Below are 13,953 nucleotides of genomic sequence, written 5' to 3' on the forward strand. Positions count from 1 at the left end.
CGTCAATATTTCTTCATAAGCATGGGCCATTAATTTAACATACTGTTTACGGGATTATAGTAGCGTATACACTGTACAGGGTTATAAGCCAATATATAAACATATATCCTTATCAATTACTATCACGCTATCAACATGAACACCGTTAGGGTGACAACGTAACCACAAGACACACACTTATAACTTAAAACAGGAGGACCTGCTTACCACATTTGAAATGTGTCAATGTCATTCGTTAAGATAAGCCTCACGAAATGCTGTTACTACACTTAATATGGTTCCAACTCAAAGATTGCATTCATAATAATGCTCAAACTTATTGTAACATGTGAACGTTGCAAAGGAATCATGGGTGTTTGTATAGAGGAAAAGTTCATTATAGGAAAGACAAAAATCGACATGCTTATTAAACAGTTAAGTACCCTCCCTTAAATAGATAATGTAGAAGCATATCTAAACGTATACAACAATGGTGCAAACATATTTTGGTTCTCATTGTTATGCACAAAATCACCAAGAATATTAACAAACCAGGAATTCATTTTCGCTATGGTAAACATTTCTTTAATATACATGTATGTAACATTTGTCCCAGAACACGATCATTAATATTCCTCTATCGTAAAGCCCTCAAATAGGAGAACAGACACCTAGTTACAATATGGCAAAATTAAATGTTTTGATAACAGAGATCCGTGGTTGATCGAACAAATCTTTCACATAACTTTATATTTAATCCTACAGACAGCTTCAATACATCCTTGATACACCGTTTTGAATTTATTGAGATGTACTTTTATAGGATACCGGTAGCATTTAGTCATTTTAAATGTTTCTTTATTAGCTTTCAAATAAGCTCTTTATAGAACATCAATTATGTAGCGACTAAGGTTTGTCATTTGCTTTAAGCTCTGTGAGAACTTAATTATATATATATATTGTGTTCGAATGTGTTTTAGCTATACATTGTATCTAGCTGGGTGTATTGGATATTGTACGATTATTTTTGCTCAACGGCCGGTGTTATCGGGATATGAACTTTATTATTGAAGCTTTTATAATTTCACTCTTTATCGTTTTCATATCTTTATATAGCGTTTACAGATATCGCTGATAAGAGACCTGGAGGTAAAAGGTATGAAATGAAATTACCAAGTTGTTCTTTATTTCGTTCACCAACGCTAAGTGAACATTCACTGTTTCCCTTTGAAATAGTATTCCACAATGGTAGGCAAAAGTATGACAAATTGGTAAGAAACAGCTTTTAACTACTGGCATAGATTGATAAATTGTACCACAGGCTAAAGTGTCTAACCAATTAAAAGCTGAATATATTTTGACAAGTAACAGTAGATAGGAGAATGTATTGGGTCGAGTGACAGCCGGTGCAATGTCAGGTATGGAAACTCACTTTCTATCCCCGGATTACCGTGATTGACTGCTCTGTGGATATGTGTGGAACATTCCGATGGTTATAATCATTTCATAAAGTTATCATCCACACGTCGTACAGTCTGTGTTTGTGTGGCGACTTCCCCTGTCAAATTGGCCTTTATTTGTTTGTTTGTGATATTCGTCCTGTCATGTTAGGCTAGTTGACGGCTTCCACAGCTACTTACCAAGGAAAGGAGATATGTACTGTATACGCGGGTATTACATGCAGTTATAAACGCTAGTCTACATTGTGATTGCGTACAAGGTGTGCTTGTGAAAGGTAGGAAATATTTCGTTTTATCTATATTTGAAGTTAATGTTATCGTAGTATAACCTAAGATGGAATAACAATATTATTTAGTAATTTTTGAATTGCTGTAAAGGTCAGTTCTAGACATTGACTATAGTACTATACCAGGTTTCGCTACTCTACTCCGTAGTGAGTCACAGAAATACGGCCAATGTGACCCCTGTTTTCATAGCTGTTCTAGGTTCAATTGTTCTTATAGTAGCTTACCTTCCATAACTACTATGTAAGGATTCTCATAGCTGCTATAGATATAATGACTCACATACAACTGTATGTATCTGATATAGCATTGATGACTTCCCCATTAACGATTGGTTCAATTTCTACATTGTACATATGTACCGTAACTGTTATATGGTTTGATGGCTCCTATAACCGCTATATATAGGTGTGATGATTTATATAACCATTATATATATATAGGTTAGAAGGTTCTTATAACCGCTATATAAAGGTTCGATGGGTCCTATAACCGTTATATATATATAGATATGTTAGAAGGTTCTTACAGCCGCTATATAAAGGTTTGCTGGGTCCTATAACCGCTTTATATACATGTAGGTTTGATGGTTCCGGTGACCGCTATTAAAAGGTTTGGTGGTTTTTAAAACCTTTATACATATAGGTTTGATGATTCATATAACCATTATATATATATAGGTTAGAAGGTTCTTATAACCTCTATATATATGTTTGATGGTTCCTATAACCACTATATATATGTTTGATGGGCCCTATAACCACTATATATGAGTTTGATGGTTCTTATATATAACCCTTATACATATAGGTTTGATGGTTCCTATAACCACTATATACAATGTATAGGTGTGATGGTTCCTATAACCTCTCTATATATGTTTGATGGTTCCTATAACAACTATGCCTCATGTATATAGGTTTGTTGGTTCCTTTAACCACAATATATAGGTATGATGGGTCCTATAACCACTATATATATGTTTGATGGTTCTTATATATAACCCTTATACATATAGGTTTGATGGGTCCTATAACCACTATATATAGGTTTGATGGTTCCTATAACCACTGTATATAGGTGTGATGGTTCCTATAACCACTATATATAGGTTTGATGGGTCCTATAACCACTATATATAGGTTTGATGGATCCTATAACCACTATATAAAGGTTTGATGGCTAATATAAATACTATATAAATGTTTGATGGCTAATATAAATACTATATCAAGGTTTGATGGCTAATATGAATACTATATCAAGGTTTGATGGCTTATATAAATACTATAACAAGGTTTGATGGCTTATATAAATACTATATCAAGGTTTGATGGCTTATATAAATACTATAACAAGGTTTGATGGTTCCTATAGCTGCTATACAAAGATGCGATATCTCCTGTAATCGCTATATAAAGGTTTCATGGCTTCTATAACCGCTATTTATATGTTTGATGGTTCCTTTAACCGATAAAGGTTTGATAGCTCATATAACCACTATATAAAGGTTTGATGACACATAACCTAGATATATGAAAGCTGAATAACTTGCATACTTCCATACTGGCTTTTTAAATAACTAGTATAACTGCTATGAGATTTCACACCAGGCACACAAAATGATGATGATTTTACGAGCTTCCATATACTTGATAACTCCCATATCGGTATAAGATTTGGTGACTCCTACAAATTATTTAGGTTTTTGGACTACGATAACTGCAATTGATGATTCGCATTACAACGATACAAAAAAAGACTCCCACAAGTGCAAAAGATTTGATAGCCCAATTACTGCCAACTACTGAGTTTGACGCATTCAAACCTTGAAAAATAGCATGAAAATCACCTCTCCATTTTTAACGTAAAATATTTATAAATTGTGATTTAAGGTAGCATAAAACACTGTTATTTGAACAGGTAATAAAAATCTCTGTTCAATGATGTCATAATATACGGGGGCTCTTAAAACATCTGAATCTTCGTGATTTGCTTTTTTGATTTATTTGTATGGGAAATCGTTATATATCATGGCGCCAGAGCCACGGGAAAAGATACATTCTGTCACGTGATAAAAATATATGTGGTGTTGCCTCTGTCTCCCTAACTTTTTTATCGTATATGATTTTCCAACAAACTCAATTACTCGAAATGCCATAAAATATACCTGTATTAAATTTATTGTCAAATAATGTTTAGTAAGGTTAAAATGTGGGTTAAATTCAATAGTAATGCTCGATATTGTATATATAGCATTATAATGTAAAATACAACACATGAGTGTTTCCAAACGAGGCCATTAAGATTATATAAATCTAAATGAGTATTGGCATACTAAAATACACAAATCATGTTCCTTTGTTTGATGTACGGTAGCGTTCATTAGTTAGGAGCATGTACATAGTAAATGAACGGTTCCGCACACAAACATTTGTATAGCTAGGTGGATGTTAAAAGTTCTATAATATAGTGGAACAAGACTGTTACATCCAACATCGCACTACATATAGTGTTTAGGGGATTAAAGCAAGCATAGCATGTACAGTCAATAATTAATGGCTTTCTGAGTGTCCAGAGCGCAGGCTAAATAAACACAAGGGGTATATAAGTATAAGCTACCTCGATCTCTGGCCCTTATTCAACGTGTTCAATTCGGTATTGTATATACATAATAATGAAACCGATAACACCGTTAATTTTCAGTGTCGAATTGTCCATAGTATAGTCAACATCTATTTCAAAGGTATTCTCGATACATCTTTTATTTACCATTCCGAATAGCTCTTAAGCTTTGTAGTTCTAAAACTATTGCTAACATTAGATCGATATGTTTTTATATCATGATTAATCCTATGTATATTAAAGTTTCGGATTTTTTTTCCAGCGGTGTTAAGCTTGTCTCCAGGAATTGTCTACTTGACCTGAACACTCCAAAGGTGTAGCATACGAACTACATTGGATATAAGTGCTATGTAAAGTCGTTCTGCCTGCTTGATGTGGCTAGAATCATGACACATGTATCAGGTACGTCATTTTAAAGTCTATCGTTTAGGAATTAATTGCTTGTTCAGTTAGCCTTTTAAAGTATACAATGTATCTCAATTAGGCATTCCTTTACCGTCGATTTTGTATGCTAGCATTAGAATTTTCTCAGTCAAACTTGTATCAACGATAATCATAATTAATCAGATCATGTTTCTTGTCCTCGTTAGGTAGTTTTTATTTGATTTCCTTAAGTATCAATTCATTAGATATTATAATTATCTGATTGATAATTGATATCAACTGTGAGGTTTTGAATCTCACCTTACGTTGAGAAAGATAGGGTATGAAGTAACCGGTGTCATCTGCAGTTATGCTGTCAACGTAGGGAAAAGCACACTAAATATATGATATACATATGTAACATTTAAAAAGTTAATATGTGGTATGTTTACCTGTATACCAATATGACATGTAAAATTAAGATTTTATCCTTATATCTATAAGGCATGTGAAATAAATTAATATTTTACCAGTATACCTATATGATGTGTGAAATCAAAATTTAATGCTTTTACCTGATACCTATATCAAGTGTGAAATCGAAATTTAATATTTCTATCAGTATACCTATAAGACATAAGGAATTTGAATTTGAACACTTTAACCTTTATACATATATAACATGGGTTAATAACATTTTAACCCTAATATCTATATGACGTGTGAAATTAAACTTTAATATTTTACCATTATACAAATGTACCTATATGACGTGTGAAATTAATATGTGATATCTATTTACCCATATGCCTGAATAATATATGGGATATTTATTACTTAATATTTATTACTCTAATACCTATATGATGTTTGAAATTGTCATTTGATCATTTCATAACCTTATCAAATGTTATTTACCCTTATCCCTTCATGACGTCTGAAATTAAATCAAATCCCAAATCTACACTTTACATTACTTTCGGTAGCTTTGGAGATCATTTGAATAGTATTGCCAGTTACTGTATAAGTCATAATAACACAGGTATTTAATTTTGATATATTTGCGATAATGAAATATAGCTCGGAAATAAATATCCAGCGACGATTTATGTATAGAGTACAAACAAATGTATTATTAATGTAGAATGTAGTTGCACAAAACTTAATATTTGAGAACGAGGTCCGATTGGGATAACCACAAACAGTGTATCCAATTGTTTTCTGCCAACGTTGCTAATGAAATTTATTGAATTAAAATGAAATGGCGTGTGAAATAAATATGGTTTCATATTTAACCCTATATTTTCATTATTTGGGGAAATTAGCATCAGATATTTATTTCGCAAATATCTGTATAATTGTGTTTATAACATTGCTGCGATTTTCCCACTAGTTCCGTTGTGTAGGGGTACATTATTATGTTCTTTTTTATTATGCTTTATTGTCTAAAACAACATGAGAATTTTATGTCACGTTTGATGAATGCCTTGTTATGTTATCACTGCCGTAATTCAACTTTCTTTTCGCAAGATCATTGAGTTAAATACCAGGCCATAACTGCCCATAGCTTTTCAAACCTTAACCGGTAATTAGCGAATAAAAAAGTCATGCTGCCTCTAAAACAAGTAAAACTAATTCTCCAAATGCTTCAAACTTGTCCACATTTTTTTATACTAAATGCTGCATTAGTTGTTCTGTTCATATGTGAAGAAACCTTTCCCATTGTTAGCATTTTTTCGGAATATAAAACGGTATATGGATTAACAGTCATACGGAATGGAAGTAAATACCTTTAAAATGTTAAAGTATAAAGGAACGATTAAAATATTACTGTCAAAATACGTAATTTGTTGTAGAATCGTTGTTTGAAATTTGACCTTGAGGACAATCTACATCATGCTTCAATGCGGAGATATAATTCTGATACTCTGCGGCGTACAGTTTATTTGTAGCCCTTCTGAAGGAGTCAGTAACAGTTTATACAGATGTTAAATAATGCCCCAAAAATAAATATTAACAAACTATTCTGTTAACAAACAATTACAAAATGGGTTTATGGATCTACTGACCCGTTCGTTGTATCAATAGTATTCATTTTCATTCTTTCTCATGCATTTAGTAACAGCATGCATTCCTGACCAAACATTGGTTGAGATTTGGATATGGATGTTTATCAATTTCAATTGAATAACATTGTTTAAAGGCAAATCACGCCATATAAGCTGCTTTTCGATACACTTTGTAAACATTCTGAACATTAGTCGTGTAAATAAGGACGTTTTGACATCTTGTTTACATTTCTCTCCATACAGCTGTTGAATACCTAACAGTAGGAACTAATTAGAAATACTCGTACATAATGTAAGCTATCAACATTACGTTGTATCTTATAAATCATACGGAAATGTTATTACATAATAATGGACAGTAAGTGATCCTGATTATCATAATCAACAATTATCAATCACAACTAGCACGTTTGTATCTGTTAATAAAGCTCAAAATCTTTTTTATTGCAACGACAGAAAGATACATTCAAGCCTTATTGCATCGACAGAACATATAGTTAAACCTCTTTATCTCGAATCTGTTTACCCGAAGACCCTGTTTAACTCAAAGTAAATGGTAAAAAATAAATATGTGTAAAGTACAATCGGTATCTCGAATATTCGGGATTGCTCGAAGTTAGTTTCATGGTCCCATTGACTTTGGTTCGACTGTATGTGCTGCGGATATACATGTATTGCATGACTTAATTAAAAGTGAAGTTTTAACTTCTGGTATCTTCTTTGACAAATAAAACTAGTTTATTGTCATCTCTACCAACTTAGTTTAGTTTCTGGTAACTGTTAACTGTAAAATGAAAACTTCTAGACCAGTTTCATAAAATCCCATAAAAGATCCTATATTTATGTCATTGTATAAATCCTACTTTGAAAATGCATGTGGTAATTCCCTGCTGTAACATTGAGGCCTTCTGCCTCCTAACATCCACGTAAACGCCGGTATATGAATTGATCATTTCCTTTTTTGCACTGTAGGGTTGATATCTATAGAGAATATACCGGTATATCCTACACTTAATATCTTACCGAACTGTATCTGAAGGGAGATGAATAAAACGTCATTCACTACGACTGTATACATAGTTATACCCTGACAGTTTAATAATGATTGAACGTGTAAACCAACAAACGATTGTTGTGTCATGTTTGCCAAGCACGCTACATTGTATTGTCTTCTTGTATATAGACATGGTCTTAACAGAACTCTACCAAGTAGTTTGTTAATGCAAATATATCTCGACCACATGCCAGGGAATCGAACCAGAGACAAGCCTTAAGAGATAGGGATGCTCTTTGGTGATTAAATATATACTACCCACTGGAAATTGATATGTAATAAATGGAAATTGACAGACAGGATTACCAGACTACCTTTGCACCATACACAGGTTTTCTTTGTGCTACATGTCATCTGTGTATGAAAGGGTATGGATTAGCAGAGTGAGAACAGTCTATGTGATCGATTTAGTTTTCAAGTTTCTTTTCCATGTATATTGTCCTATCGATCTACAGGAAGATAGCATGCTATTTTTTTTTATCCGACAGGTGTATTTCTATTGTTGATTCTACCACACGATCGACTGACATCGGCTTAACACCTTAATGCACACTTCTTTAGATATATCAACGTACGTTTGATATGATTTATTTAACAATCGTATGTGTTGATTTAATTTGAACAAATTTTCTTTTAACGATTGATTGTCTGGAAGTGGTTACAGGAGAATAAATAGAGGATATATAACAGTGTCTTCAGTAATGCCCAAATATATTTCACGAGTGAGGCTAATATTTTGTGCACTCATGAATATTATCAAAATGTCAGCCACGCGAGTGAACTATATTTGGTATTACTGAATACATTGTTGGATATTTTGTTTATTACATTTTATAGCAAAATATACCGGGACAGATTTTACATTTCTCCCATTGCCCTTTGTAAATAGTAATTTGATCGGTATAATAAGAAAAAGGGATAGTTTCACTAGTGATTTACCAGGAAAGTTATATTTTCAATTTTTGTTGAATGAATAATTTTTCGATATTTCACTGGTAAAACTGTTATGAATAAAAGCACGAAGTCCTGCTCACCAACGAGTAGTTTTAATCATGACCAGTATGTTTATTTCATTTTTGTTCTAGTGTCAATAATGAATAGGTTTATTGTGGTCACTTCTGAAACTAAAGAATAATCATTACCTGTGTACCTTTCCGCCGGTACAAAATGTTATTGTGTGGCTCACGCTTCTAATACTTAATTATCGATTGTGTTCAATTGCAAAGATGGACATCCTCGATACTTCGGTATGGTGCGATTCGAAATTCGTTTGATTTTTAACCAACAAGTATCTCCCTAATCCACAATATTACGGTGACAGAGCATTCAATTTTGTTACGACAAATTCCAGGGTTACAAAGAACGAAAGTAAATGTAACCCCTGGAGTTTGGAGGATGATTATTTTTATTATCATTCTTGCGATTCATGCACACTTTCGTAAAAGCTGTTTCTATTGGTCAACATTTCCCATGCATCTCACTGAGGATATTTTTCAGACTGATGGATGATTTTAAATCCTTGCCACTGGTAAATACTGTTCATATAAATTTACAGTCATAATTGTTCATATGTGTTCCTTTACAAATGTGAGTAGTAGTAATATTTGTACGTGTGTCTCGTCGTTGATGTATAGGTAAAGTTTGAGTGCCTTGAGTGCGATGAATAATTTGTATGTGTTCCTTTGTACCGACAAAAAATTGTTGAGTAGGTTCTTTACCATTTTTGATATTGCATAACAATGAAGTTTTCTAATGCTACCAGCTCCATTAAAGCCCCCCTGTCTTTGTTAATGTTTCCATGTTTTTGTCGACAAGCCTCGTTATTGTGATTAACAAAAACTGATAAAGTATTCTTAAGCTTAAAATTTCAAAATGTATTTTATAAGAATACGTGATATAGTCTACATATGGGCTATTTGAGTATCGCTGCTCAGCAATTCCAATTATTTTTTATCACGCCGCCTAGTTTACATTTTGTTCACTGATCATGGCATACGTTACACTAGTCCATATAAAAATATCATCATGCTTCTTGTTCTGCAGGAGTTTTCTCCCTTTGACACGATAACAGGTATTTTGGCTGCCAATTTTCTTATAAAAGTTAGTTCCCTTTTACTTACTTCACCTATAATGTGTGCACACGTAAAATTACTTATCTTGTCTCCAGGGCTATTATTTCGTGTAATTGTTTTCGAAATATCTTCATTGAAAAAAAAGTAAATAAATATTAATGACATTAATGTAAAAATCCTCCAACTGTAAAGTGTAAAGGGAATATAAACCTGTTTAGTTATTAGTATATAAGTTTGCAAGGTGTACGTATTCTGTAGCCAATCCATAAAACTATCAATAATCCATCCTCCTTCTTTCCTGACTAATCACCATGCAAGGTATTACATATTTTGTTGGTAATTTATTAGATACACTCATACAGGTGTGATATATTAGACACACTCATACAGATGTAATATATCATATACACCCACACATATATGATACAATAGATATACCCATACAGATATAACATGTTAGATACACTCATACAGATATGATATGTCATATACACCTATACTGATATAATACAATAAATACACTCATATACACCTATACTGATATAATACAATAGATACACCCATACAGATATAATATGTTATATACACTCATAAAGATATAATATATCAGAAACACCAATACAGATATAATATATTAGATAACCCATACTGATATAATACAATAGATACACCCATACAGATATAATATGTTATATAAACCCATAAAGATATAATATATCAGAAACACCCATACTGATATAATACAATAGATACACCAATACAGATATAATACAATAGATACACCCATACTGATATAATACAATAGATACACCCATACTGATATAATACAATAGAAAACCCATACTGATATAATACAATAGATAACCCATACATATATAATGCAATAGATACACCCATACTGATATAATACAATATATACACCCATACTGATATAATACAATATATACACCCATACTGATATAATACAATAGATACACCCATACTGATATAATACAATAGATACACCATACTGATATAATACAATAGATACACCATACTGATATAATACAATAGATACACCCATACTGATATAATACAATAGATACACCCATACTGATATAATACAATAGATACACCCATACTGATATAATACAATAGATACACCCATACTGATATAATACAATAGATACACCCATACTGATATAATACAATAGATACACCCATACTGATATAATACAATAGATAACCCATACATATATAATGCAATAGATACACCCATACATATATAATACAATAGATACACCCATACTGATATAATACAATAGATACACCCATACTGATATAATACAATAGATACACCATACTGATATAATACAATAGATAACCCATACATATATAATGCAATAGATACACCCATACATATATAATACAATAGATACATCCATACTGATATAATACAATAGATACACCCATACTGATATAATACAATAGATACACCCATACTGATATAATACAATAGATACACCATACTGATATAATACAATAGATACACCATACTGATATAATACAATAGATACACCCATACTGATATAATACAATAGATACACCCATACTGATATAATACAATAGATACACCCATACTGATATAATACAATAGATAACCCATACATATATAATGCAATAGATACACCCATACATATATAATACAATAGATACACCCATACTGATATAATACAATAGATACACCCATACTGATATAATACAATAGATACACCATACTGATATAATACAATAGATACACCATACTGATATAATACAATAGATACACCCATACATATATAATACAATAGATACATCCATACTGATGTAATACAATAGATACACCCATACTGATATAATATATTAGATAACCCATACTGATATAATACAATAGATAACCCATACAGATATAATACAATAGATACACCCATACTGATATAATACAATAGATACACCCATACAGATATAATACAATAGATACACCCATACAGATATAATACAATATATATACCCATACAGATATAATACAATAGATACACCCATACTGATATAATACAATAGATACACCCATACTGATATAATACAATAGATACACCCATACAGATATAATACAATAGATACACCAATACTGATATAATACAATATATACACCCATACAAATATAATACAATAGATACACCCACACTGATATAATACAATAGATACACCCATACTGATATAATACAATAAATACACCCATACTGATATAATACAATAGATACACCCATACAGATATAATACAATATATACACCCATACAGATATAATACAATATATACACCCATACAGATATAATACAATAGATACACCCATACTGATATAATACAATAGATACACCCATACTGATATAATACAATAGATACACCCATACAAATATAATACAATAGATACACCCACACTGATATAATACAATAGATACACCCATACTGATATAATACAATAAATACACCCATACTGATATAATACAATAGATACACCCATACTGATATAATACAATAGATAACCATACATATATAATACAATAGATACACCCATACTGATATAATACAATAGATACACCCATACAAATATAATATAGTACATACACCCATACAGGTATAATATAGTATATACACAAGTGTAGATATAATATATTAGATAACCCATACACATATAAGATATTGGATATACTCATAAATATATATTTACAATGTATGTGTAAAAAAAGTATATCTGGTTTGCAGATATGTCAATTAATCCTGTCATAATATTTATATCATAACGTTACAAGTTCTTTTCCTTAAAGGTCAATATTCCTTCCACCAAGTCATTGTAGGTGATTACGAATACTAAGTACTTTGGAGATAAATTTAAAGCTAACCGGTTGGAGTATTCTACCTAGATACCGTATAGGAGTCAACTTGGTTGTCAATAAGAAGCAAAACTTCCCATACATCTCGTTTTATCTGCCTTTCACTCCCTCAATCGTCTGTTCTGCTTCTTACCCGTCATTTTCAGCTGTTACAGAAATGACTGTAGTAAAATGGAACATGAATCCATCAGCACTATGTACCCAATACAGTACAGCTATTGAGTAAAATGAAATACTCACTCAAACTATAATCAGTGACCAGTTTACTTTATAATGGATAAAATCGTTGATTGTTTCCCAGATACTTCTTTACTTTAAGCCCTGTCATTTAAATCCTTGAAGGTTATGTTTGACAATGGAGTGTCACAATTTAAGTGTTACTTGTCAGTTTGCTCACACACAAACTACCAGCTTGTGATTTGTGGCATGGTAGAGTAAACAAATTGAAGAAAATAAAAAAATGTTTTCACCTTTCTTATACAACAATACAGACTTTATCCATAGTTCATATGAAAATACACTTAACGATTTCTTTGATGCTTTGGAAACTATTATGATTTTAAAAAGGATGAGCGAATTTTTTTAATTTTTTTTTTTTATTTTTTGCAAGAGAATTTTCTTTCAACAGTCATCACAGTCACATCAGTTATGGATCAGTATTCCGTAACAACAAGTAAAGTCATTGATAGATATTGTCATATCATTCGGAGTATGTGTCTTCTGATAAGTCTAGTCAACTACATGTATATGTAAATGGGAGTATGTTTGATAAGATACAATCTAGCTCCATCTTAAATACTCTGGAATTTTTATTATCTTAGTGACTTAATCCTACACACAAAGGGAATATTTTGAAATACTGTGTATTTGTTTTGATTAATTTGTTTTATAAATCATTATTTATTGATAAGTTAGGTATGTTTCTCGCTTGATGTACGTGCATAGCTTTGTTAATCGATAATGAACATATAAACATTCCTTTATTTGATCCGCAGGTAACGTGTGTGAGGACTCAACACCTGAATAAGGAAATTAGTGATATATTTCAATACATTGATAGCTTATTGTCAAAAACTAAACTGATCTTTATCTTTTCATAAAAAACACGTGACCATTGTTATGAACCCTGTGTAGATATA

The 13,953-nt window shown here is 31.6% G+C and overlaps 1 protein-coding gene across 6 annotated transcripts in view; it reads left to right on the forward strand.

Moving 5' to 3' along the window:
- The window catches only part of LOC117332982, a 30,672-nt gene that overhangs the window by 13,064 nt on the left and 3,655 nt on the right, over positions 1–13,953 (forward strand). For 3 of the 6 annotated variants that reach the window (XM_033892072.1, XM_033892075.1, XM_033892074.1), the window contains one exon: positions 4,612–4,751. The gene's annotated coding sequence lies outside the window, so the exon portion shown is untranslated. Of the gene's footprint in view, positions 1–1,095; positions 1,136–4,183; positions 4,471–4,611; positions 4,752–13,953 lie in introns of those variants that run through there. The other 3 variants (XM_033892077.1, XM_033892076.1, XM_033892078.1) reach the window with 2 other exon arrangements.

The sequence above is a fragment of the Pecten maximus genome, chromosome 8, assembly GCF_902652985.1.
Source record: "Pecten maximus chromosome 8, xPecMax1.1, whole genome shotgun sequence".
In the NCBI taxonomy this organism is placed as follows: domain Eukaryota; kingdom Metazoa; phylum Mollusca; class Bivalvia; order Pectinida; family Pectinidae; genus Pecten; species Pecten maximus.